At 37.1% G+C, this 26,986-nt stretch overlaps 16 non-coding genes across 16 annotated transcripts; all 16 read right to left on the bottom strand.

Annotated features, from left to right (window-relative positions):
• Nucleotides 1-1,521: 1,521 nt before the first annotated feature.
• TRNAR-UCU (transfer RNA arginine (anticodon UCU)) lies at nucleotides 1,522-1,612 on the bottom strand. The gene is given in 2 exon segments: nucleotides 1,522-1,557; nucleotides 1,576-1,612. It is a non-coding gene; the product is annotated as a tRNA-Arg (tRNA).
• A 1,914-nt stretch (nucleotides 1,613-3,526) lies between these two features.
• TRNAR-UCU (transfer RNA arginine (anticodon UCU)) lies at nucleotides 3,527-3,617 on the bottom strand. Its single transcript is given in 2 exon segments — nucleotides 3,527-3,562; nucleotides 3,581-3,617. It is a non-coding gene; the product is annotated as a tRNA-Arg (tRNA).
• A 1,911-nt stretch (nucleotides 3,618-5,528) lies between these two features.
• Nucleotides 5,529-5,619, bottom strand: TRNAR-UCU (transfer RNA arginine (anticodon UCU)). Its single transcript is given in 2 exon segments — nucleotides 5,529-5,564; nucleotides 5,583-5,619. It is a non-coding gene; the product is annotated as a tRNA-Arg (tRNA).
• A 1,914-nt stretch (nucleotides 5,620-7,533) lies between these two features.
• Nucleotides 7,534-7,624, bottom strand: TRNAR-UCU (transfer RNA arginine (anticodon UCU)). Its single transcript is given in 2 exon segments — nucleotides 7,534-7,569; nucleotides 7,588-7,624. It is a non-coding gene; the product is annotated as a tRNA-Arg (tRNA).
• A 327-nt stretch (nucleotides 7,625-7,951) lies between these two features.
• TRNAK-UUU (transfer RNA lysine (anticodon UUU)) lies at nucleotides 7,952-8,024 on the bottom strand. Its single transcript has one exon. It is a non-coding gene; the product is annotated as a tRNA-Lys (tRNA).
• Nucleotides 8,025-9,543: 1,519 nt separating this feature from the next.
• Nucleotides 9,544-9,634, bottom strand: TRNAT-UGU (transfer RNA threonine (anticodon UGU)). Its single transcript is given in 2 exon segments — nucleotides 9,544-9,579; nucleotides 9,598-9,634. It is a non-coding gene; the product is annotated as a tRNA-Thr (tRNA).
• A 1,914-nt stretch (nucleotides 9,635-11,548) lies between these two features.
• On the bottom strand, nucleotides 11,549-11,639 carry TRNAR-UCU (transfer RNA arginine (anticodon UCU)). The gene is given in 2 exon segments: nucleotides 11,549-11,584; nucleotides 11,603-11,639. It is a non-coding gene; the product is annotated as a tRNA-Arg (tRNA).
• A 327-nt stretch (nucleotides 11,640-11,966) lies between these two features.
• TRNAK-UUU (transfer RNA lysine (anticodon UUU)) lies at nucleotides 11,967-12,039 on the bottom strand. The gene has a single exon. It is a non-coding gene; the product is annotated as a tRNA-Lys (tRNA).
• A 1,519-nt stretch (nucleotides 12,040-13,558) lies between these two features.
• On the bottom strand, nucleotides 13,559-13,649 carry TRNAT-UGU (transfer RNA threonine (anticodon UGU)). Its single transcript is given in 2 exon segments — nucleotides 13,559-13,594; nucleotides 13,613-13,649. It is a non-coding gene; the product is annotated as a tRNA-Thr (tRNA).
• Nucleotides 13,650-15,563: 1,914 nt separating this feature from the next.
• Nucleotides 15,564-15,654, bottom strand: TRNAR-UCU (transfer RNA arginine (anticodon UCU)). Its single transcript is given in 2 exon segments — nucleotides 15,564-15,599; nucleotides 15,618-15,654. It is a non-coding gene; the product is annotated as a tRNA-Arg (tRNA).
• Nucleotides 15,655-15,981: 327 nt separating this feature from the next.
• TRNAK-UUU (transfer RNA lysine (anticodon UUU)) lies at nucleotides 15,982-16,054 on the bottom strand. The gene has a single exon. It is a non-coding gene; the product is annotated as a tRNA-Lys (tRNA).
• A 1,519-nt stretch (nucleotides 16,055-17,573) lies between these two features.
• On the bottom strand, nucleotides 17,574-17,664 carry TRNAR-UCU (transfer RNA arginine (anticodon UCU)). The gene is given in 2 exon segments: nucleotides 17,574-17,609; nucleotides 17,628-17,664. It is a non-coding gene; the product is annotated as a tRNA-Arg (tRNA).
• A 3,921-nt stretch (nucleotides 17,665-21,585) lies between these two features.
• On the bottom strand, nucleotides 21,586-21,676 carry TRNAT-UGU (transfer RNA threonine (anticodon UGU)). The gene is given in 2 exon segments: nucleotides 21,586-21,621; nucleotides 21,640-21,676. It is a non-coding gene; the product is annotated as a tRNA-Thr (tRNA).
• A 1,914-nt stretch (nucleotides 21,677-23,590) lies between these two features.
• TRNAR-UCU (transfer RNA arginine (anticodon UCU)) lies at nucleotides 23,591-23,681 on the bottom strand. The gene is given in 2 exon segments: nucleotides 23,591-23,626; nucleotides 23,645-23,681. It is a non-coding gene; the product is annotated as a tRNA-Arg (tRNA).
• Nucleotides 23,682-24,008: 327 nt separating this feature from the next.
• On the bottom strand, nucleotides 24,009-24,081 carry TRNAK-UUU (transfer RNA lysine (anticodon UUU)). Its single transcript has one exon. It is a non-coding gene; the product is annotated as a tRNA-Lys (tRNA).
• Nucleotides 24,082-25,600: 1,519 nt separating this feature from the next.
• TRNAR-UCU (transfer RNA arginine (anticodon UCU)) lies at nucleotides 25,601-25,691 on the bottom strand. The gene is given in 2 exon segments: nucleotides 25,601-25,636; nucleotides 25,655-25,691. It is a non-coding gene; the product is annotated as a tRNA-Arg (tRNA).
• Nucleotides 25,692-26,986: the final 1,295 nt, after the last annotated feature.

Raw genomic sequence — 26,986 nt, 5'->3', positions numbered from 1 at the left:
TCCAGGCTCTGCTATACTCTGTCTTAAAATCAGCTAAAGAAATGTGGACGTACACTGACTTACACTCTATGTATTAATATGGTTACATATATTAGCAATCAAATTTGTAGAGTTTAATAACAAATTGATGTTTTAACCCCTTCCATGCTCATGACGAGCTCAGCTCGTCGTGCAGTACACTTGTCGTGTGCTTATGACGAGCTGAGCTCGTCATGAACAATGGATTTACAGATCATTCAGCACAGGAGGAAAATCTCCTGTAGCATTGAAGGTGTTAAGCATTTGAAATTTCAGCAGCACACGTAATCCATTTTAAATCCTGAAATTTGGACTATCTCATTTTCGGCTGACTTAGAAATCATGTGTCTAAAATGACATTGTGAAATCAATAAAGTGCCAAATACTATTACTACCTACTAAATTACATTTTCAGCAGTATCTTTGGGAATTTCCTCTTGGGCATAGATTATGCAATGTTTTCAAAGCAAACAGTCTCTGTTTAAGTAGACTTTCTTTCACTGCCATTTTGGTAAATGTTTCTGGTGATGCAGACGCAGGCATTGCTTGTTACTGTTTCAATTAGTTATAAAATAAGAGGAGGGATAAAATTGACCCAGCTGGTGTTTGAACACAAAGCCTTTGAATGCTTTTGCTACATTCGTCTAGGACTCCAAGCCGCTATCCATTGCACTAGAGATCCGACCTGATTCAACACGGTGATCAGAGATTCACAAATAAAAAGATGACCTATCAGCTGTTGACCAACTTTATCAAGTTAATCGGACACTACCTTACATTTTGAACATTGAATTGGGTAAAAGATAATCAACAAACTACATGATACAGTTTGGGTAAGTCTTCTTAACCCTTGTCAAAGAATGTAGAAGACAGATGGGTATGTAATGACTTGATTAAGACTTTTTTGAAACATCTCTAATAGGACTCCCCATTCATTGGATCCTGAAAAGAGTATGCAATTGATATACCTTTTCTTTAACCAAGCCGCCTGAACAGGGACTTGAACCCTGGGCCCTCAGATTAAAAGTCTGATGCTCTCCCGACTGTGCTATCCAGGCTCGGAGAGGTGGCTCCACAAAATGACCTTATCAACATTTGGAAGTGTCCCAACTATCACTACGTTTCTTAAGATGGTTGCCGGTATTAAGTACTGAATACGCGGAATATAATAATGAATTGGTACTTCAAGCATTTGAAATCTCTTCAGTAAATTTAACCTTATTGTAAGTCCTGAAATTGCTACTATCTCATTTTTTTTGCTGACTTAGAATTCATATGTTTTTATTGACATTGTAAAATTAAGGAAGGGCCCAAAATCTTACTTCTGAGTAAATTACATTTTCATAAGTACAGCTGCCAATTTCCTCTTCTGCAAAGATTGCGTAACTTGAATAGTATCTATTTAAAATAGACTTCCTTTCACTGCCCTTTTTGGTGAAGCAGAAGCATGCATGCACTGTTTATTACTCTTTTAAACAGTTATGAAATAAATAGGGATAAAACTGACTCTGGTGGGATTCGAACCCACAACCTTTGAATATCTTTTTTACATTCACCTAGAAGTCCAATGCGCTATCCATTGCGCCACAGAGCCAATACGCTCTGATGAGGTGCAGAGATATTCTGAAATGAAATAATGTTGATCAGCTTTATAAAGTTCATTTGATACTATAACCATGGATTTATTTTGAATATTGAATTGGGGAAATTATATTCACCGTCTCAAGTTACATGATACCTTAGGTAAGTCTACGTACGACTTAAGTTTAGTCAAATGGCACATGATATATGAGGCAGATGTGCATTTCACAACTCCATGAAAGACGTTTTTGCAATTTTAGTAATGGAATATCTTATTCGTCATGCAGGGGAACACAAAAAGAGCATCCAATTAGAGTAATTTTTCTTTAAAGGAAGCAACCGCCTGAACAGGGACTTAAACCCTGGACCCTCAGATTAAAAGTCTGATGCTCTACCGACTGAGCTATCCAGGCTCTGCTATACTCTGTCTTAAAATCAGCTAAAGAAATGTGGACGTACACTGACTTACACTCTATGTATTAATATGGTTACATATATTAGCAATCAAATTTGTAGAGTTTAATAACAAATTGATGTTTTAACCCCTTCCATGCTCATGACGAGCTCAGCTCGTCGTGCAGTACACTTGTCGTGTGCTTATGACGAGCTGAGCTCGTCATGAACAATGGATTTACAGATCATTCAGCACAGGAGGAAAATCTCCTGTAGCATTGAAGGTGTTAAGCATTTGAAATTTCAGCAGCACACGTAATCCATTTTAAATCCTGAAATTTGGACTATCTCATTTTCGGCTGACTTAGAAATCATGTGTCTAAAATGACATTGTGAAATCAATAAAGTGCCAAATACTATTACTACCTACTAAATTACATTTTCAGCAGTATCTTTGGGAATTTCCTCTTGGGCATAGATTATGCAATGTTTTCAAAGCAAACAGTCTCTGTTTAAGTAGACTTTCTTTCACTGCCATTTTGGTAAATGTTTCTGGTGATGCAGACGCAGGCATTGCTTGTTACTGTTTCAATTAGTTATAAAATAAGAGGAGGGATAAAATTGACCCAGCTGGTGTTTGAACACAAAGCCTTTGAATGCTTTTGCTACATTCGTCTAGGACTCCAAGCCGCTATCCATTGCACTAGAGATCCGACCTGATTCAACACGGTGATCAGAGATTCACAAATAAAAAGATGACCTATCAGCTGTTGACCAACTTTATCAAGTTAATCGGACACTACCTTACATTTTGAACATTGAATTGGGTAAAAGATAATCAACAAACTACATGATACAGTTTGGGTAAGTCTTCTTAACCCTTGTCAAAGAATGTAGAAGACAGATGGGTATGTAATGACTTGATTAAGACTTTTTTGAAACATCTCTAATAGGACTCCCCATTCATTGGATCCTGAAAAGAGTATGCAATTGATATACCTTTTCTTTAACCAAGCCGCCTGAACAGGGACTTGAACCCTGGGCCCTCAGATTAAAAGTCTGATGCTCTCCCGACTGTGCTATCCAGGCTCGGAGAGGTGGCTCCACAAAATGACCTTATCAACATTTGGAAGTGTCCCAACTATCACTACGTTTCTTAAGATGGTTGCCGGTATTAAGTACTGAATACGCGGAATATAATAATGAATTGGTACTTCAAGCATTTGAAATCTCTTCAGTAAATTTAACCTTATTGTAAGTCCTGAAATTGCTACTATCTCATTTTTTTTGCTGACTTAGAATTCATATGTTTTTATTGACATTGTAAAATTAAGGAAGGGCCCAAAATCTTACTTCTGAGTAAATTACATTTTCATAAGTACAGCTGCCAATTTCCTCTTCTGCAAAGATTGCGTAACTTGAATAGTATCTATTTAAAATAGACTTCCTTTCACTGCCCTTTTTGGTGAAGCAGAAGCATGCATGCACTGTTTATTACTCTTTTAAACAGTTATGAAATAAATAGGGATAAAACTGACTCTGGTGGGATTCGAACCCACAACCTTTGAATATCTTTTTTACATTCACCTAGAAGTCCAATGCGCTATCCATTGCGCCACAGAGCCAATACGCTCTGATGAGGTGCAGAGATATTCTGAAATGAAATAATGTTGATCAGCTTTATAAAGTTCATTTGATACTATAACCATGGATTTATTTTGAATATTGAATTGGGGAAATTATATTCACCGTCTCAAGTTACATGATACCTTAGGTAAGTCTACGTACGACTTAAGTTTAGTCAAATGGCACATGATATATGAGGCAGATGTGCATTTCACAACTCCATGAAAGACGTTTTTGCAATTTTAGTAATGGAATATCTTATTCGTCATGCAGGGGAACACAAAAAGAGCATCCAATTAGAGTAATTTTTCTTTAAAGGAAGCAACCGCCTGAACAGGGACTTAAACCCTGGACCCTCAGATTAAAAGTCTGATGCTCTACCGACTGAGCTATCCAGGCTCTGCTATACTCTGTCTTAAAATCAGCTAAAGAAATGTGGACGTACACTGACTTACACTCTATGTATTAATATGGTTACATATATTAGCAATCAAATTTGTAGAGTTTAATAACAAATTGATGTTTTAACCCCTTCCATGCTCATGACGAGCTCAGCTCGTCGTGCAGTACACTTGTCGTGTGCTTATGACGAGCTGAGCTCGTCATGAACAATGGATTTACAGATCATTCAGCACAGGAGGAAAATCTCCTGTAGCATTGAAGGTGTTAAGCATTTGAAATTTCAGCAGCACACGTAATCCATTTTAAATCCTGAAATTTGGACTATCTCATTTTCGGCTGACTTAGAAATCATGTGTCTAAAATGACATTGTGAAATCAATAAAGTGCCAAATACTATTACTACCTACTAAATTACATTTTCAGCAGTATCTTTGGGAATTTCCTCTTGGGCATAGATTATGCAATGTTTTCAAAGCAAACAGTCTCTGTTTAAGTAGACTTTCTTTCACTGCCATTTTGGTAAATGTTTCTGGTGATGCAGACGCAGGCATTGCTTGTTACTGTTTCAATTAGTTATAAAATAAGAGGAGGGATAAAATTGACCCAGCTGGTGTTTGAACACAAAGCCTTTGAATGCTTTTGCTACATTCGTCTAGGACTCCAAGCCGCTATCCATTGCACTAGAGATCCGACCTGATTCAACACGGTGATCAGAGATTCACAAATAAAAAGATGACCTATCAGCTGTTGACCAACTTTATCAAGTTAATCGGACACTACCTTACATTTTGAACATTGAATTGGGTAAAAGATAATCAACAAACTACATGATACAGTTTGGGTAAGTCTTAACCCTTGTCAAAGAATGTAGAAGACAGATGGGTATGTAATGACTTGATTAAGACTTTTTTGAAACATCTCTAATAGGACTCCCCATTCATTGGATCCTGAAAAGAGTATGCAATTGATATACCTTTTCTTTAACCAAGCCGCCTGAACAGGGACTTGAACCCTGGGCCCTCAGATTAAAAGTCTGATGCTCTCCCGACTGTGCTATCCAGGCTCGGAGAGGTGGCTCCACAAAATGACCTTATCAACATTTGGAAGTGTCCCAACTATCACTACGTTTCTTAAGATGGTTGCCGGTATTAAGTACTGAATACGCGGAATATAATAATGAATTGGTACTTCAAGCATTTGAAATCTCTTCAGTAAATTTAACCTTATTGTAAGTCCTGAAATTGCTACTATCTCATTTTTTTTGCTGACTTAGAATTCATATGTTTTTATTGACATTGTAAAATTAAGGAAGGGCCCAAAATCTTACTTCTGAGTAAATTACATTTTCATAAGTACAGCTGCCAATTTCCTCTTCTGCAAAGATTGCGTAACTTGAATAGTATCTATTTAAAATAGACTTCCTTTCACTGCCCTTTTTGGTGAAGCAGAAGCATGCATGCACTGTTTATTACTCTTTTAAACAGTTATGAAATAAATAGGGATAAAACTGACTCTGGTGGGATTCGAACCCACAACCTTTGAATATCTTTTTTACATTCACCTAGAAGTCCAATGCGCTATCCATTGCGCCACAGAGCCAATACGCTCTGATGAGGTGCAGAGATATTCTGAAATGAAATAATGTTGATCAGCTTTATAAAGTTCATTTGATACTATAACCATGGATTTATTTTGAATATTGAATTGGGGAAATTATATTCACCGTCTCAAGTTACATGATACCTTAGGTAAGTCTACGTACGACTTAAGTTTAGTCAAATGGCACATGATATATGAGGCAGATGTGCATTTCCCAACTCCATGAAAGACGTTTTTGCAATTTTAGTAATGGAATATCTTATTCGTCATGCAGGGGAACACAAAAAGAGCATCCAATTAGAGTAATTTTTCTTTAAAGGAAGCAACCGCCTGAACAGGGACTTAAACCCTGGACCCTCAGATTAAAAGTCTGATGCTCTACCGACTGAGCTATCCAGGCTCTGCTATACTCTGTCTTAAAATCAGCTAAAGAAATGTGGACGTACACTGACTTACACTCTATGTATTAATATGGTTACATATATTAGCAATCAAATTTGTAGAGTTTAATAACAAATTGATGTTTTAACCCCTTCCATGCTCATGACGAGCTCAGCTCGTCGTGCAGTACACTTGTCGTGTGCTTATGACGAGCTGAGCTCGTCATGAACAATGGATTTACAGATCATTCAGCACAGGAGGAAAATCTCCTGTAGCATTGAAGGTGTTAAGCATTTGAAATTTCAGCAGCACACGTAATCCATTTTAAATCCTGAAATTTGGACTATCTCATTTTCGGCTGACTTAGAAATCATGTGTCTAAAATGACATTGTGAAATCAATAAAGTGCCAAATACTATTACTACCTACTAAATTACATTTTCAGCAGTATCTTTGGGAATTTCCTCTTGGGCATAGATTATGCAATGTTTTCAAAGCAAACAGTCTCTGTTTAAGTAGACTTTCTTTCACTGCCATTTTGGTAAATGTTTCTGGTGATGCAGACGCAGGCATTGCTTGTTACTGTTTCAATTAGTTATAAAATAAGAGGAGGGATAAAATTGACCCAGCTGGTGTTTGAACACAAAGCCTTTGAATGCTTTTGCTACATTCGTCTAGGACTCCAAGCCGCTATCCATTGCACTAGAGATCCGACCTGATTCAACACGGTGATCAGAGATTCACAAATAAAAAGATGACCTATCAGCTGTTGACCAACTTTATCAAGTTAATCGGACACTACCTTACATTTTGAACATTGAATTGGGTAAAAGATAATCAACAAACTACATGATACAGTTTGGGTAAGTCTTCTTAACCCTTGTCAAAGAATGTAGAAGACAGATGGGTATGTAATGACTTGATTAAGACTTTTTTGAAACATCTCTAATAGGACTCCCCATTCATTGGATCCTGAAAAGAGTATGCAATTGATATACCTTTTCTTTAACCAAGCCGCCTGAACAGGGACTTGAACCCTGGGCCCTCAGATTAAAAGTCTGATGCTCTCCCGACTGTGCTATCCAGGCTCGGAGAGGTGGCTCCACAAAATGACCTTATCAACATTTGGAAGTGTCCCAACTATCACTACGTTTCTTAAGATGGTTGCCGGTATTAAGTACTGAATACGCGGAATATAATAATGAATTGGTACTTCAAGCATTTGAAATCTCTTCAGTAAATTTAACCTTATTGTAAGTCCTGAAATTGCTACTATCTCATTTTTTTTGCTGACTTAGAATTCATATGTTTTTATTGACATTGTAAAATTAAGGAAGGGCCCAAAATCTTACTTCTGAGTAAATTACATTTTCATAAGTACAGCTGCCAATTTCCTCTTCTGCAAAGATTGCGTAACTTGAATAGTATCTATTTAAAATAGACTTCCTTTCACTGCCCTTTTTGGTGAAGCAGAAGCATGCATGCACTGTTTATTACTCTTTTAAACAGTTATGAAATAAATAGGGATAAAACTGACTCTGGTGGGATTCGAACCCACAACCTTTGAATATCTTTTTTACATTCACCTAGAAGTCCAATGCGCTATCCATTGCGCCACAGAGCCAATACGCTCTGATGAGGTGCAGAGATATTCTGAAATGAAATAATGTTGATCAGCTTTATAAAGTTCATTTGATACTATAACCATGGATTTATTTTGAATATTGAATTGGGGAAATTATATTCACCGTCTCAAGTTACATGATACCTTAGGTAAATCTACGTACGACTTAAGTTTAGTCAAATGGCACATGATATATGAGGCAGATGTGCATTTCACAACTCCATGAAAGACGTTTTTGCAATTTTAGTAATGGAATATCTTATTCGTCATGCAGGGGAACACAAAAAGAGCATCCAATTAGAGTAATTTTTCTTTAAAGGAAGCACCCGCCTGAACAGGGACTTGAACCCTGGACCCTCAGATTAAAAGTCTGATGCTCTACCGACTGAGCTATCCAGGCTCTGCTATACTCTGTCTTAAAATCAGCTAAACAAATGTGGACGTACACTGACCTACACTCTGTGTATTAATATGGTAACATATATTAGCAATCAAATTTGTAGAGTTTAATAACAAATTGATGTTTTAACCCCTTCCATGCTCATGACGAGCTCAGCTCGTCATGCAGTACACTTGTCGTGTGCTTATGACGAGCTGAGCTCGTCATGAACAATGGATTTACAGATCATTCAGCACAGGAGGAAAATCTCCTGTAGCATTGAAGGTGTTAAGCATTTGAAATTTCAGCAGCACACGTAATCCATTTTAAATCCTGAAATTTGGACTATCTCATTTTCGGCTGACTTAGAAATCATGTGTCTAAAATGACATTGTGAAATCAATAAAGTGCCAAATACTATTACTACCTACTAAATTACATTTTCAGCAGTATCTTTGGGAATTTCCTCTTGGGCATAGATTATGCAATGTTTTCAAAGCAAACAGTCTCTGTTTAAGTAGACTTTCTTTCACTGCCATGTTGGTAAATGTTTCTGGTGATGCAGACGCAGGCATTGCTTGTTACTGTTTCAATTAGTTATAAAATAAGAGGAGGGATAAAATTGACCCAGCTGGTGTTTGAACACAAAGCCTTTGAATACTTTTGCTACATTCGTCTAGGACTCCAAGCCGCTATCCATTTCACTAGAGATCCGACCTGATTCAACACGCTGGTCAGAGATTCACAAATAAAAAGATGACCTATCAGCTGTTGACCAACTTTATCAAGTTAATCGGACACTACCTTACATTTTGAACATTGAATTGGGTAAAAGATAATCAACATGTCAAACTACATGATACAGTTTGGGTAAGTCTTCTTAACCCTTGTCAAAGAATGTAGAAGACAGATGGGTATGTAATGACTTGATTAAGACGTTTTTGAAACATCTCTAATAGGACTCCCCATTCATTGGATCCTGAAAAGAGTATACAATTGATATACCTTTTCTTTAACCAAGCCGCCTGAACAGGGACTTGAACCCTGGGCCCTCAGATTAAAAGTCTGATGCTCTCCCGACTGAGCTATCCAGGCTCGGAGAGGTCGCTCCACAAAATGACCTTATCAACATTTGGAAGTGTCCCAACTATCACTACGTTTCTTAAGATGGTTGCCGGTATTAAGTACTGAATACGCGGAATATAATAATGAATTGGTACTTCAAGCATTTGAAATCTCTTCAGTAAATTTAACCTTATTGTAAGTCCTGAAATTGCTACTATCTCATTTTTTTTGCTCACTTAGAAGTCATATGTTTTTATTGACATTGTAAAATTAAGGAAGGGCCCAAAATCTTACTTCTGAGTAAATTACATTTTCATAAGTACAGCTGCCAATTTCCTCTTCTGCAAAGATTGCGTAATTTGAATAGTATCTATTTAAAATAGACTTCCTTTCACTGCCCTTTTTGGTGAAGCAGAAGCATGCATGCACTGTTTATTACTCTTTTAAACAGTTATGAAATAAATAGGGATAAAACTGACTCTGGTGGGATTCCAACCCACAACCTTTGAATATCTTTTTTACATTCACCTACAAGTCCAATGCGCTATCCATTGCGCCACAGAGCCAATACGCTCTGATTAGGTGCAGAGATATTCTGAAATGAAATAATGTTGATCAGCTTTATAAAGTTCATTTGATACTATAACCATGGATTTATTTTGAATATTGAATTGGGGAAATTATATTCACCGTCTCAAGTTACATGATACCTTAGGTAAGTCTACGTACGACTTAAGTTTAGTCAAATGGCACATGATATATGAGGCAGATGTGCATTTCACAACTCCATGAAAGACGTTTTTGCAATTTTAGTAATGGAATATCTTATTCGTCATGCAGGGGAACACAAAAAGAGCATCCAATTAGAGTAATTTTTCTTTAAAGGAAGCAACCGCCTGAACAGGGACTTAAACCCTGGACCCTCAGATTAAAAGTCTGATGCTCTACCGACTGAGCTATCCAGGCTCTGCTATACTCTGTCTTAAAATCAGCTAAAGAAATGTGGACGTACACTGACTTACACTCTATGTATTAATATGGTTACATATATTAGCAATCAAATTTGTAGAGTTTAATAACAAATTGATGTTTTAACCCCTTCCATGCTCATGACGAGCTCAGCTCGTCGTGCAGTACACTTGTCGTGTGCTTATGACGAGCTGAGCTCGTCATGAACAATGGATTTACAGATCATTCAGCACAGGAGGAAAATCTCCTGTAGCATTGAAGGTGTTAAGCATTTGAAATTTAAGCAGCACACGTAATCCATTTTAAATCCTGAAATTTGGACTATCTCATTTTCGGCTGACTTAGAAATCATGTGTCTAAAATGACATTGTGAAATCAATAAAGTGCCAAATACTATTACTACCTACTAAATTACATTTTCAGCAGTATCTTTGGGAATTTCCTCTTGGGCATAGATTATGCAATGTTTTCAAAGCAAACAGTCTCTGTTTAAGTAGACTTTCTTTCACTGCCATTTTGGTAAATGTTTCTGGTGATGCAGACGCAGGCATTGCTTGTTACTGTTTCAATTAGTTATAAAATAAGAGGAGGGATAAAATTGACCCAGCTGGTGTTTGAACACAAAGCCTTTGAATGCTTTTGCTACATTCGTCTAGGACTCCAAGCCGCTATCCATTGCACTAGAGATCCGACCTGATTCAACACGGTGATCAGAGATTCACAAATAAAAAGATGACCTATCAGCTGTTGACCAACTTTATCAAGTTAATCGGACACTACCTTACATTTTGAACATTGAATTGGGTAAAAGATAATCAACAAACTACATGATACAGTTTGGGTAAGTCTTCTTAACCCTTGTCAAAGAATGTAGAAGACAGATGGGTATGTAATGACTTGATTAAGACTTTTTTGAAACATCTCTAATAGGACTCCCCATTCATTGGATCCTGAAAAGAGTATGCAATTGATATACCTTTTCTTTAACCAAGCCGCCTGAACAGGGACTTGAACCCTGGGCCCTCAGATTAAAAGTCTGATGCTCTCCCGACTGTGCTATCCAGGCTCGGAGAGGTCGCTCCACAAAATGACCTTATCAACATTTGGAAGTGTCCCAACTATCACTACGTTTCTTAAGATGGTTGCCGGTATTAAGTACTGAATACGCGGAATATAATAATGAATTGGTACTTCAAGCATTTGAAATCTCTTCAGTAAATTTAACCTTATTGTAAGTCCTGAAATTGCTACTATCTCATTTTTTTTGCTGACTTAGAATTCATATGTTTTTATTGACATTGTAAAATTAAGGAAGGGCCCAAAATCTTACTTCTGAGTAAATTACATTTTCATAAGTACAGCTGCCAATTTCCTCTTCTGCAAAGATTGCGTAACTTGAATAGTATCTATTTAAAATAGACTTCCTTTCACTGCCCTTTTTGGTGAAGCAGAAGCATGCATGCACTGTTTATTACTCTTTTAAACAGTTATGAAATAAATAGGGATAAAACTGACTCTGGTGGGATTCGAACCCACAACCTTTGAATATCTTTTTTACATTCACCTAGAAGTCCAATGCGCTATCCATTGCGCCACAGAGCCAATACGCTCTGATGAGGTGCAGAGATATTCTGAAATGAAATAATGTTGATCAGCTTTATAAAGTTCATTTGATACTATAACCATGGATTTATTTTGAATATTGAATTGGGGAAATTATATTCACCGTCTCAAGTTACATGATACCTTAGGTAAATCTACGTACGACTTAAGTTTAGTCAAATGGCACATGATATATGAGGCAGATGTGCATTTCACAACTCCATGAAAGACGTTTTTGCAATTTTAGTAATGGAATATCTTATTCGTCATGCAGGGGAACACAAAAAGAGCATCCAATTAGAGTAATTTTTCTTTAAAGGAAGCACCCGCCTGAACAGGGACTTGAACCCCGGACCCTCAGATTAAAAGTCTGATGCTCTACCGACTGAGCTATCCAGGCTCTGCTATACTCTGTCTTAAAATCAGCTAAACAAATGTGGACGTACACTGACCTACACTCTGTGTATTAATATGGTAACATATATTAGCAATCAAATTTGTAGAGTTTAATAACAAATTGATGTTTTAACCCCTTCCATGCTCATGACGAGCTCATCTCGTCATGCAGTACACTTGTCGTGTGCTTATGACGAGCTGAGCTCGTCATGAACAATGGATTTACAGATCATTCAGCACAGGAGGAAAATCTCCTGTAGCATTGAAGGTGTTAAGCATTTGAAATTTCAGCAGCACACGTAATCCATTTTAAATCCTGAAATTTGGACTATCTCATTTTCGGCTGACTTAGAAATCATGTGTCTAAAATGACATTGTGAAATCAATAAAGTGCCAAATACTATTACTACCTACTAAATTACATTTTCAGCAGTATCTTTGGGAATTTCCTCTTGGGCATAGATTATGCAATGTTTTCAAAGCAAACAGTCTCTGTTTAAGTAGACTTTCTTTCACTGCCATGTTGGTAAATGTTTCTGGTGATGCAGACGCAGGCATTGCTTGTTACTGTTTCAATTAGTTATAAAATAAGAGGAGGGATAAAATTGACCCAGCTGGTGTTTGAACACAAAGCCTTTGAATACTTTTGCTACATTCGTCTAGGACTCCAAGCCGCTATCCATTTCACTAGAGATCCGACCTGATTCAACACGCTGATCAGAGATTCACAAATAAAAAGATGACCTATCAGCTGTTGACCAACTTTATCAAGTTAATCGGACACTACCTTACATTTTGAACATTGAATTGGGTAAAAGATAATCAACATGTCAAACTACATGATACAGTTTGGGTAAGTCTTCTTAACCCTTGTCAAAGAATGTAGAAGACAGATGGGTATGTAATGACTTGATTAAGACGTTTTTGAAACATCTCTAATAGGACTCCCCATTCATTGGATCCTGAAAAGAGTATACAATTGATATACCTTTTCTTTAACCAAGCCGCCTGAACAGGGACTTGAACCCTGGGCCCTCAGATTAAAAGTCTGATGCTCTCCCGACTGAGCTATCCAGGCTCGGAGAGGTCGCTCCACAAAATGACCTTATCAACATTTGGAAGTGTCCCAACTATCACTACGTTTCTTAAGATGGTTGCCGGTATTAAGTACTGAATACGCGGAATATAATAATGAATTGGTACTTCAAGCATTTGAAATCTCTTCAGTAAATTTAACCTTATTGTAAGTCCTGAAATTGCTACTATCTCATTTTTTTTGCTCACTTAGAAGTCATATGTTTTTATTGACATTGTAAAATTAAGGAAGGGCCCAAAATCTTACTTCTGAGTAAATTACATTTTCATAAGTACAGCTGCCAATTTCCTCTTCTGCAAAGATTGCGTAATTTGAATAGTATCTATTTAAAATAGACTTCCTTTCACTGCCCTTTTTGGTGAAGCAGAAGCATGCATGCACTGTTTATTACTCTTTTAAACAGTTATGAAATAAATAGGGATAAAACTGACTCTGGTGGGATTCCAACCCACAACCTTTGAATATCTTTTTTACATTCACCTACAAGTCCAATGCGCTATCCATTGCGCCACAGAGCCAATACGCTCTGATTAGGTGCAGAGATATTCTGAAATGAAATAATGTTGATCAGCTTTATAAAGTTCATTTGATACTATAACCATGGATTTATTTTGAATATTGAATTGGGGAAATTATATTCACCGTCTCAAGTTACATGATACCTTAGGTAAGTCTACGTACGACTTAAGTTTAGTCAAATGGCACATGATATATGAGGCAGATGTGCATTTCACAACTCCATGAAAGACGTTTTTGCAATTTTAGTAATGGAATATCTTATTCGTCATGCAGGGGAACACAAAAAGAGCATCCAATTAGAGTAATTTTTCTTTAAAGGAAGCAACCGCCTGAACAGGGACTTAAACCCTGGACCCTCAGATTAAAAGTCTGATGCTCTACCGACTGAGCTATCCAGGCTCTGCTATACTCTGTCTTAAAATCAGCTAAAGAAATGTGGACGTACACTGACTTACACTCTATGTATTAATATGGTTACATATATTAGCAATCAAATTTGTAGAGTTTAATAACAAATTGATGTTTTAACCCCTTCCATGCTCATGACGAGCTCAGCTCGTCGTGCAGTACACTTGTCGTGTGCTTATGACGAGCTGAGCTCGTCATGAACAATGGATTTACAGATCATTCAGCACAGGAGGAAAATCTCCTGTAGCATTGAAGGTGTTAAGCATTTGAAATTTCAGCAGCACACGTAATCCATTTTAAATCCTGAAATTTGGACTATCTCATTTTCGGCTGACTTAGAAATCATGTGTCTAAAATGACATTGTGAAATCAATAAAGTGCCAAATACTATTACTACCTACTAAATTACATTTTCAGCAGTATCTTTGGGAATTTCCTCTTGGGCATAGATTATGCAATGTTTTCAAAGCAAACAGTCTCTGTTTAAGTAGACTTTCTTTCACTGCCATTTTGGTAAATGTTTCTGGTGATGCAGACGCAGGCATTGCTTGTTACTGTTTCAATTAGTTATAAAATAAGAGGAGGGATAAAATTGACCCAGCTGGTGTTTGAACACAAAGCCTTTGAATGCTTTTGCTACATTCGTCTAGGACTCCAAGCCGCTATCCATTGCACTAGAGATCCGACCTGATTCAACACGGTGATCAGAGATTCACAAATAAAAAGATGACCTATCAGCTGTTGACCAACTTTATCAAGTTAATCGGACACTACCTTACATTTTGAACATTGAATTGGGTAAAAGATAATCAACAAACTACATGATACAGTTTGGGTAAGTCTTCTTAACCCTTGTCAAAGAATGTAGAAGACAGATGGGTATGTAATGACTTGATTAAGACTTTTTTGAAACATCTCTAATAGGACTCCCCATTCATTGGATCCTGAAAAGAGTATGCAATTGATATACCTTTTCTTTAACCAAGCCGCCTGAACAGGGACTTGAACCCTGGGCCCTCAGATTAAAAGTCTGATGCTCTCCCGACTGTGCTATCCAGGCTCGGAGAGGTCGCTCCACAAAATGACCTTATCAACATTTGGAAGTGTCCCAACTATCACTACGTTTCTTAAGATGGTTGCCGGTATTAAGTACTGAATACGCGGAATATAATAATGAATTGGTACTTCAAGCATTTGAAATCTCTTCAGTAAATTTAACCTTATTGTAAGTCCTGAAATTGCTACTATCTCATTTTTTTTGCTGACTTAGAATTCATATGTTTTTATTGACATTGTAAAATTAAGGAAGGGCCCAAAATCTTACTTCTGAGTAAATTACATTTTCATAAGTACAGCTGCCAATTTCCTCTTCTGCAAAGATTGCGTAACTTGAATAGTATCTATTTAAAATAGACTTCCTTTCACTGCCCTTTTTGGTGAAGCAGAAGCATGCATGCACTGTTTATTACTCTTTTAAACAGTTATGAAATAAATAGGGATAAAACTGACTCTGGTGGGATTCGAACCCACAACCTTTGAATATCTTTTTTACATTCACCTAGAAGTCCAATGCGCTATCCATTGCGCCACAGAGCCAATACGCTCTGATGAGGTGCAGAGATATTCTGAAATGAAATAATGTTGATCAGCTTTATAAAGTTCATTTGATACTATAACCATGGATTTATTTTGAATATTGAATTGGGGAAATTATATTCACCGTCTCAAGTTACATGATACCTTAGGTAAATCTACGTACGACTTAAGTTTAGTCAAATGGCACATGATATATGAGGCAGATGTGCATTTCACAACTCCATGAAAGACGTTTTTGCAATTTTAGTAATGGAATATCTTATTCGTCATGCAGGGGAACACAAAAAGAGCATCCAATTAGAGTAATTTTTCTTTAAAGGAAGCACCCGCCTGAACAGGGACTTGAACCCCGGACCCTCAGATTAAAAGTCTGATGCTCTACCGACTGAGCTATCCAGGCTCTGCTATACTCTGTCTTAAAATCAGCTAAACAAATGTGGACGTACACTGACCTACACTCTGTGTATTAATATGGTAACATATATTAGCAATCAAATTTGTAGAGTTTAATAACAAATTGATGTTTTAACCCCTTCCATGCTCATGACGAGCTCATCTCGTCATGCAGTACACTTGTCGTGTGCTTATGACGAGCTGAGCTCGTCATGAACAATGGATTTACAGATCATTCAGCACAGGAGGAAAATCTCCTGTAGCATTGAAGGTGTTAAGCATTTGAAATTTCAGCAGCACACGTAATCCATTTTAAATCCTGAAATTTGGACTATCTCATTTTCGGCTGACTTAGAAATCATGTGTCTAAAATGACATTGTGAAATCAATAAAGTGCCAAATACTATTACTACCTACTAAATTACATTTTCAGCAGTATCTTTGGGAATTTCCTCTTGGGCATAGATTATGCAATGTTTTCAAAGCAAACAGTCTCTGTTTAAGTAGACTTTCTTTCACTGCCATGTTGGTAAATGTTTCTGGTGATGCAGACGCAGGCATTGCTTGTTACTGTTTCAATTAGTTATAAAATAAGAGGAGGGATAAAATTGACCCAGCTGGTGTTTGAACACAAAGCCTTTGAATACTTTTGCTACATTCGTCTAGGACTCCAAGCCGCTATCCATTTCACTAGAGATCCGACCTGATTCAACACGCTGATCAGAGATTCACAAATAAAAAGATGACCTATCAGCTGTTGACCAACTTTATCAAGTTAATCGGACACTACCTTACATTTTGAACATTGAATTGGGTAAAAGATAATCAACATGTCAAACTACATGATACAGTTTGGGTAAGTCTTCTTAACCCTTGTCAAAGAATGTAGAAGACAGATGGGTATGTAATGACTTGATTAAGACGTTTTTGAAACATCTCTAATAGGACTCCCCATTCATTGGATCCTGAAAAGAGTATACAATTGATATACCTTTTCTTTAACCAAGCCGCCTGAACAGGGACTTGAACCCTGGGCCCTCAGATTAAAAGTCTGATGCTCTCCCGACTGAGCTATCCAGGCTCGGAGAGGTCGCTCCACAAAATGACCTTATCAACATTTGGAAGTGTCCCAACTATCACTACGTTTCTTAAGATGGTTGCCGGTATTAAGTACTGAATACGCGGAATATAATAATGAATTGGTACTTCAAGCATTTGAAATCTCTTCAGTAAATTTAACCTTATTGTAAGTCCTGAAATTCCTACTATCTCATTTTTTTTGCTGACTTAGAATTCATATGTTTTTATTGATATTGTAAAATTAAGGAAGGGCCCAAAATCTTACTTCTGAGTAAATTACATTTTCATAAGTACAGCTGCCAATTTCCTCTTCTGCAAAGATTGCGTAACTTGAATAGTATCTATTTAAAATAGACTTCCTTTCACTGCCCTTTTTGGTGAAGCAGAAGCATGCATGCACTGTTTATTACTCTTTTAAACAGTTATGAAATAAATAGGGATAAAAGTGACTCTGGTGGGATTCGAACCCACAACCTTTAAATATTTTTTTTACATTCACCTAGAAGTCCAATGCGCTATCCATTGCGCCACAGAGCCAATACACTCGGAAGAGGTGCAGAGATATTCTGAAATGAAATAATGTTGATCAGCTTTATAAAGTTAATTTGATACTATAACCATGGATTTATTTTGAATATTGAATTGGGGAAATTATATTCACCGTCTCAAGTTACATGATACCTTAGGTAAATCTACGTACGACTTAAGTTTAGTCAAATGGCACATGATATATGAGGCAGATGTGCATTTCACAACTCCATGAAAGACGTTTTTGCAATTTTAGTAATGGAATATCTTATTCGTCATGCAGGGGAACACAAAAAGAGCATCCAATTAGAGTAATTTCTCTTTAAAGGAAGCAACCGTCTGAACAGGGACTTGAACCCTGGACCCTCAGATTAAAAGTCTGATGCTCTACCGACTGAGCTATCCAGGCTCTGCTATACTCTGTCTTAAAATCAGCTAAACAAATGTGGACGTACACTGACCTACACTCTGTGTATTAATATGGTTACATATATTAGCAATCAAATTTGTAGAGTTTAATAACAAATTGATGTTTTAACCCCTTCCATGCTCATGACGAGCTCAGCTCGTCGTGCAGTACACTTGTCGTGTGCTTATGACGAGCTGAGCTCGTCATGAACAATGGATTTACAGATCATTCAGCACAGGAGGAAAATCTCCTGTAGCATTGAAGGTGTTAAGCATTTGAAATTTCAGCAGCACACGTAATCCATTTTAAATCCTGAAATTTGTACTATCTCATTTTCGGCTGACTTAGAAATCATGTGTCTAAAATGACATTGTGAAATCAATAAAGTGCCCAATACTATTACTACCTACTAAATTACATTTTCAGCAGTATCTTTGGGAATTTCCTCTTGGGCATAGATTATGCAATGTTTTCAAAGCAAACAGTCTCTGTTTAAGTAGACTTTCTTTCACTGCCATGTTGGTAAATGTTTCTGGTGATGCAGACGCAGGCATTGCTTGTTACTGTTTCAATTAGTTATAAAATAAGAGGAGGGATAAAATTGACCCAGCTGGTGTTTGAACACAAAGCCTTTGAATGCTTTTGCTACATTCGTCTAGGACTCCAAGCCGCTATCCATTGCACTAGAGATCCGACCTGATTCAACACGGTGATCAGAGATTCACAAATAAAAAGATGACCTATCAGCTGTTGACCAACTTTATCAAGTTAATCGGACACTACCTTACATTTTGAACATTGAATTGGGTAAAAGATAATCAACAAACTACATGATACAGTTTGGGTAAGTCTTCTTAACCCTTGTCAAAGAATGTAGAAGACAGATGGGTATGTAATGACTTGATTAAGACTTTTTTGAAACATCTCTAATAGGACTCCCCATTCATTGGATCCTGAAAAGAGTATGCAATTGATATACCTTTTCTTTAACCAAGCCGCCTGAACAGGGACTTGAACCCTGGGCCCTCAGATTAAAAGTCTGATGCTCTCCCGACTGAGCTAACCAGGCTCGGAGAGGTCGCTCCACAAAATGACCTTATCAACATTTGGAAGTGTCCCAACTATCACTACGTTTCTTAAGATGGTTGCCGGTATTAAGTACTGAATACGCGGAATATAATAATGAATTGGTACTTCAAGCATTTGAAATCTCTTTAGTAAATTTAACCCTATTGTAAGTCCTGAAATTGCTACTATCTCATTTTTTTTGCTGACTTAGAATTCATATGTTTTTATTGACATCGTAAAATTAAGGAAGGGCCCAAAATCTTACTTCTGAGTAAATTACATTTTCATAAGTACAGCTGCCAATTTCCTCTTCTGCAAAGATTGCGTAACTTGAATAGTATCTATTTAAAATAGACTTCCTTACACTGCCCTTTTTGGTGAAGCAGAAGCATGCATGCACTGTTTATTACTCTTTTAAACAGTTATGAAATAAATAGGGATAAAACTGACTCTGGTGGGATTCGAACCCACAACCTTTGAATATCTTTTTTACATTCACCTAGAAGTCCAATGTGCTATCCATTACGCCACAGAGCCAACACGCTCTGATGAGGTGCAGAGATATTCTGAAATGAAATAATGTTGATCAGCTTTATAAAGTTCATTTGATACTATAACCATGGATTTATTTTGAATATTGAATTGGGGAAATTATATTCACCGTCTCAAAGTTACATGATACCTTAGGTAAATCTACGTACGACTTAAGTTTAGTCAAATGGCACATGATATATGAGGCAGATGTGCATTTCACAACTCCATGAAAGACGTTTTTGCAATTTTAGTAATGGAATATCTTATTCGTCATGCAGGGGAACACAAAAAGAGCATCCAATTAGAGTAATTTTTCTTGAAAGGATGCAACTGCCTGAACAGGGACTTGAACCCTGGACCCTCAGATTAAAAGTCTGATGCTCTATCGACTGAGCTATCCAGGCTCTGCTATACTCTGTCTTAAAATCAGCTAAACAAATGTGGACGTACACTGACCTACACTCTGTGTATTAATATGGTTACATATATTAGCAATCAAATTTGTAGAGTTTAATAACAAATTGATGTTTTAACCCCTTCCATGCTCATGACGAGCTCAGCTTTTCGTGCAGTACACTTGTCGTGTGCTTATGACGAGCTGAGCTCGTCATGAACAATGGATTTACAGATCATTCAGCACAGGAGGAAAATCTCCTGTAGCATTGAAGGTGTTAAGCATTTGAAATTTCAGCAGCACACGTAATCCATTTTAAATCCTGAAATTTGGACTATCTCATTTTCGGCTGACTTAGAAATCATGTGTCTAAAATGACATTGTGAAATCAATAAAGTGCCAAATACTATTACTACCTACTAAATTACATTTTCAGCAGTATCTTTGGGAATTTCCTCTTGGGCATAGATTATGCAATGTTTTCAAAGCAAACAGTCTCTGTTTAAGTAGACTTTCTTTCACTGCCATTTTGGTAAATGTTTCTGGTGATGCAGACGCAGGCATTGCTTGTTACTGTTTCAATTAGTTATAAAATAAGAGGAGGGATAAAATTGACCCAGCTGGTGTTTGAACACAAAGCCTTTGAATGCTTTTGCTACATTCGTCTAGGACTCCAAGCCGCTATCCATTGCACTAGAGATCCGACCTGATTCAACACGGTGATCAGAGATTCACAAATAAAAAGATGACCTATCAGCTGTTGACCAACTTTATCAAGTTAATCGGACACTACCTTACATTTTGAACATTAAATTGGGTAAAAGATAATCAACAAACTACATGATACAGTTTGGGTAAGTCTTCTTAACCCTTGTCAAAGAATGTAGAAGACAGCTGGGTATGTAATGTCTTGATTAAGACTTTTTTGAAACATCTCTAATAGGACTCCCCATTCATTGGATCCTGAAAAGAGTATGCAATTGATATACCTTTTCTTTAACCAAGCCGCCTGAACAGGGTCTTGAACCCTGGGCCCTCAGATTAAAAGTCTGATGCTCTCCCGACTGAGCTATCCAGGCTCGGAGAGGTCGCTCCACAAAATGACCTTATCAACATTTGGAAGTGTCCCAACTATCACTACGTTTCTTAAGATGGTTGCCGGTATTAAGTACTGAATACGCGGAATATAATAATGAATTGGTACTTCAAGCATTTGAAATCTCTTCAGTAAATTTAACCTTATTGTAAGTCCTGAAATTGCTACTATCTCATTTTTTTTTGCTGACTTAGAAGTCATATGTTTTTATTGACATTGTAAAATTAAGGAAGGGCCCAAAATCTTACTTCTGAGTAAATTACATTTTCATAAGTACAGCTGCCAATTTCCTCTTCTGCAAAGATTGCGTAATTTGAATAGTATCTATTTAAAATAGACTTCCTTTCACTGCCCTTTTTGGTGAAGCAGAAGCATGCATGCACTGTTTATTACTCTTTTAAACAGTTATGAAATAAATAGGGATAAAACTGACTCTGGTGGGATTCCAACCCACAACCTTTGAATATCTTTTTTACATTCACCTACAAGTCCAATGCGCTATCCATTGCGCCACAGAGCCAATACGCTCTGATTAGGTGCAGAGATATTCTGAAATGAAATAATGTTGATCAGCTTTATAAAGTTCATTTGATACTATAACCATGGATTTATTTTGAATATTGAATTGGGGAAATTATATTCACCGTCTCAAGTTACATGATACCTTAGGTAAGTCTACGTACGACTTAAGTTTAGTCAAATGGCACATGATATATGAGGCAGATGTGCATTTCACAACTCCATGAAAGACGTTTTTGCAATTTTAGTAATGGAATATCTTATTCGTCATGCAGGGGAACACAAAAAGAGCATCCAATTAGAGTAATTTTTCTTTAAAGGAAGCAACCGCCTGAACAGGGACTTAAACCCTGGACCCTCAGATTAAAAGTCTGATGCTCTACCGACTGAGCTATCCAGGCTCTGCTATACTCTGTCTTAAAATCAGCTAAAGAAATGTGGACGTACACTGACTTACACTCTATGTATTAATATGGTTACATATATTAGCAATCAAATTTGTAGAGTTTAATAACAAATTGATGTTTTAACCCCTTCCATGCTCATGACGAGCTCAGCTCGTCGTGCAGTACACTTGTCGTGTGCTTATGACGAGCTGAGCTCGTCATGAACAATGGATTTACAGATCATTCAGCACAGGAGGAAAATCTCCTGTAGCATTGAAGGTGTTAAGCATTTGAAATTTCAGCAGCACACGTAATCCATTTTAAATCCTGAAATTTGGACTATCTCATTTTCGGCTGACTTAGAAATCATGTGTCTAAAATGACATTGTGAAATCAATAAAGTGCCAAATACTATTACTACCTACTAAATTACATTTTCAGCAGTATCTTTGGGAATTTCCTCTTGGGCATAGATTATGCAATGTTTTCAAAGCAAACAGTCTCTGTTTAAGTAGACTTTCTTTCACTGCCATTTTGGTAAATGTTTCTGGTGATGCAGACGCAGGCATTGCTTGTTACTGTTTCAATTAGTTATAAAATAAGAGGAGGGATAAAATTGACCCAGCTGGTGTTTGAACACAAAGCCTTTGAATGCTTTTGCTACATTCGTCTAGGACTCCAAGCCGCTATCCATTGCACTAGAGATCCGACCTGATTCAACACGGTGATCAGAGATTCACAAATAAAAAGATGACCTATCAGCTGTTGACCAACTTTATCAAGTTAATCGGACACTACCTTACATTTTGAACATTGAATTGGGTAAAAGATAATCAACAAACTACATGATACAGTTTGGGTAAGTCTTCTTAACCCTTGTCAAAGAATGTAGAAGACAGATGGGTATGTAATGACTTGATTAAGACTTTTTTGAAACATCTCTAATAGGACTCCCCATTCATTGGATCCTGAAAAGAGTATGCAATTGATATACCTTTTCTTTAACCAAGCCGCCTGAACAGGGACTTGAACCCTGGGCCCTCAGATTAAAAGTCTGATGCTCTCCCGACTGTGCTATCCAGGCTCGGAGAGGTCGCTCCACAAAATGACCTTATCAACATTTGGAAGTGTCCCAACTATCACTACGTTTCTTAAGATGGTTGCCGGTATTAAGTACTGAATACGCGGAATATAATAATGAATTGGTACTTCAAGCATTTGAAATCTCTTCAGTAAATTTAACCTTATTGTAAGTCCTGAAATTGCTACTATCTCATTTTTTTTGCTGACTTAGAATTCATATGTTTTTATTGACATTGTAAAATTAAGGAAGGGCCCAAAATCTTACTTCTGAGTAAATTACATTTTCATAAGTACAGCTGCCAATTTCCTCTTCTGCAAAGATTGCGTAACTTGAATAGTATCTATTTAAAATAGACTTCCTTTCACTGCCCTTTTTGGTGAAGCAGAAGCATGCATGCACTGTTTATTACTCTTTTAAACAGTTATGAAATAAATAGGGATAAAACTGACTCTGGTGGGATTCGAACCCACAACCTTTGAATATCTTTTTTACATTCACCTAGAAGTCCAATGCGCTATCCATTGCGCCACAGAGCCAATACGCTCTGATGAGGTGCAGAGATATTCTGAAATGAAATAATGTTGATCAGCTTTATAAAGTTCATTTGATACTATAACCATGGATTTATTTTGAATATTGAATTGGGGAAATTATATTCACCGTCTCAAGTTACATGATACCTTAGGTAAATCTACGTACGACTTAAGTTTAGTCAAATGGCACATGATATATGAGGCAGATGTGCATTTCACAACTCCATGAAAGACGTTTTTGCAATTTTAGTAATGGAATATCTTATTCGTCATGCAGGGGAACACAAAAAGAGCATCCAATTAGAGTAATTTTTCTTTAAAGGAAGCACCCGCCTGAACAGGGACTTGAACCCCGGACCCTCAGATTAAAAGTCTGATGCTCTACCGACTGAGCTATCCAGGCTCTGCTATACTCTGTCTTAAAATCAGCTAAACAAATGTGGACGTACACTGACCTACACTCTGTGTATTAATATGGTAACATATATTAGCAATCAAATTTGTAGAGTTTAATAACAAATTGATGTTTTAACCCCTTCCATGCTCATGACGAGCTCATCTCGTCATGCAGTACACTTGTCGTGTGCTTATGACGAGCTGAGCTCGTCATGAACAATGGATTTACAGATCATTCAGCACAGGAGGAAAATCTCCTGTAGCATTGAAGGTGTTAAGCATTTGAAATTTCAGCAGCACACGTAATCCATTTTAAATCCTGAAATTTGGACTATCTCATTTTCGGCTGACTTAGAAATCATGTGTCTAAAATGACATTGTGAAATCAATAAAGTGCCAAATACTATTACTACCTACTAAATTACATTTTCAGCAGTATCTTTGGGAATTTCCTCTTGGGCATAGATTATGCAATGTTTTCAAAGCAAACAGTCTCTGTTTAAGTAGACTTTCTTTCACTGCCATGTTGGTAAATGTTTCTGGTGATGCAGACGCAGGCATTGCTTGTTACTGTTTCAATTAGTTATAAAATAAGAGGAGGGATAAAATTGACCCAGCTGGTGTTTGAACACAAAGCCTTTGAATACTTTTGCTACATTCGTCTAGGACTCCAAGCCGCTATCCATTTCACTAGAGATCCGACCTGATTCAACACGCTGATCAGAGATTCACAAATAAAAAGATGACCTATCAGCTGTTGACCAACTTTATCAAGTTAATCGGACACTACCTTACATTTTGAACATTGAATTGGGTAAAAGATAATCAACATGTCAAACTACATGATACAGTTTGGGTAAGTCTTCTTAACCCTTGTCAAAGAATGTAGAAGACAGATGGGTATGTAATGACTTGATTAAGACGTTTTTGAAACATCTCTAATAGGACTCCCCATTCATTGGATCCTGAAAAGAGTATACAATTGATATACCTTTTCTTTAACCAAGCCGCCTGAACAGGGACTTGAACCCTGGGCCCTCAGATTAAAAGTCTGATGCTCTCCCGACTGAGCTATCCAGGCTCGGAGAGGTCGCTCCACAAAATGACCTTATCAACATTTGGAAGTGTCCCAACTATCACTACGTTTCTTAAGATGGTTGCCGGTATTAAGTACTGAATACGCGGAATATAATAATGAATTGGTACTTCAAGCATTTGAAATCTCTTCAGTAAATTTAACCTTATTGTAAGTCCTGAAATTCCTACTATCTCATTTTTTTTGCTGACTTAGAATTCATATGTTTTTATTGATATTGTAAAATTAAGGAAGGGCCCAAAATCTTACTTCTGAGTAAATTACATTTTCATAAGTACAGCTGCCAATTTCCTCTTCTGCAAAGATTGCGTAACTTGAATAGTATCTATTTAAAATAGACTTCCTTTCACTGCCCTTTTTGGTGAAGCAGAAGCATGCATGCACTGTTTATTACTCTTTTAAACAGTTATGAAATAAATAGGGATAAAAGTGACTCTGGTGGGATTCGAACCCACAACCTTTAAATATTTTTTTTACATTCACCTAGAAGTCCAATGCGCTATCCATTGCGCCACAGAGCCAATACACTCTGAAGAGGTGCAGAGATATTCTGAAATGAAATAATGTTGATCAGCTTTATAAAGTTAATTTGATACTATAACCATGGATTTATTTTGAATATTGAATTGGGGAAATTATATTCACCGTCTCAAGTTACATGATACCTTAGGTAAATCTACGTACGACTTAAGTTTAGTCAAATGGCACATGATATATGAGGCAGATGTGCATTTCACAACTCCATGAAAGACGTTTTTGCAATTTTAGTAATGGAATATCTTATTCGTCATGCAGGGGAACACAAAAAGAGCATCCAATTAGAGTAATTTCTCTTTAAAGGAAGCAACCGTCTGAACAGGGACTTGAACCCTGGACCCTCAGATTAAAAGTCTGATGCTCTACCGACTGAGCTATCCAGGCTCTGCTATACTCTGTCTTAAAATCAGCTAAACAAATGTGGACGTACACTGACCTACACTCTGTGTATTAATATGGTTACATATATTAGCAATCAAATTTGTAGAGTTTAATAACAAATTGATGTTTTAACCCCTTCCATGCTCATGACGAGCTCAGCTCGTCGTGCAGTACACTTGTCGTGTGCTTATGACGAGCTGAGCTCGTCATGAACAATGGATTTACAGATCATTCAGCACAGGAGGAAAATCTCCTGTAGCATTGAAGGTGTTAAGCATTTGAAATTTCAGCAGCACACGTAATCCATTTTAAATCCTGAAATTTGTACTATCTCATTTTCGGCTGACTTAGAAATCATGTGTCTAAAATGACATTGTGAAATCAATAAAGTGCCCAATACTATTACTACCTACTAAATTACATTTTCAGCAGTATCTTTGGGAATTTCCTCTTGGGCATAGATTATGCAATGTTTTCAAAGCAAACAGTCTCTGTTTAAGTAGACTTTCTTTCACTGCCATGTTGGTAAATGTTTCTGGTGATGCAGACGCAGGCATTGCTTGTTACTGTTTCAATTAGTTATAAAATAAGAGGAGGGATAAAATTGACCCAGCTGGTGTTTGAACACAAAGCCTTTGAATGCTTTTGCTACATTCGTCTAGGACTCCAAGCCGCTATCCATTGCACTAGAGATCCGACCTGATTCAACACGGTGATCAGAGATTCACAAATAAAAAGATGACCTATCAGCTGTTGACCAACTTTATCAAGTTAATCGGACACTACCTTACATTTTGAACATTGAATTGGGTAAAAGATAATCAACAAACTACATGATACAGTTTGGGTAAGTCTTCTTAACCCTTGTCAAAGAATGTAGAAGACAGATGGGTATGTA

The sequence above is a fragment of the Lissotriton helveticus genome, chromosome 1_1 (genome assembly GCF_964261635.1).
Source record: "Lissotriton helveticus chromosome 1_1, aLisHel1.1, whole genome shotgun sequence".
NCBI classification, from domain to species: Eukaryota; Metazoa; Chordata; class Amphibia; order Caudata; family Salamandridae; genus Lissotriton; species Lissotriton helveticus.
Note: the sequence above shows the minus strand (reverse complement) of the source record. Positions and strands in the feature narration are given on the sequence as shown.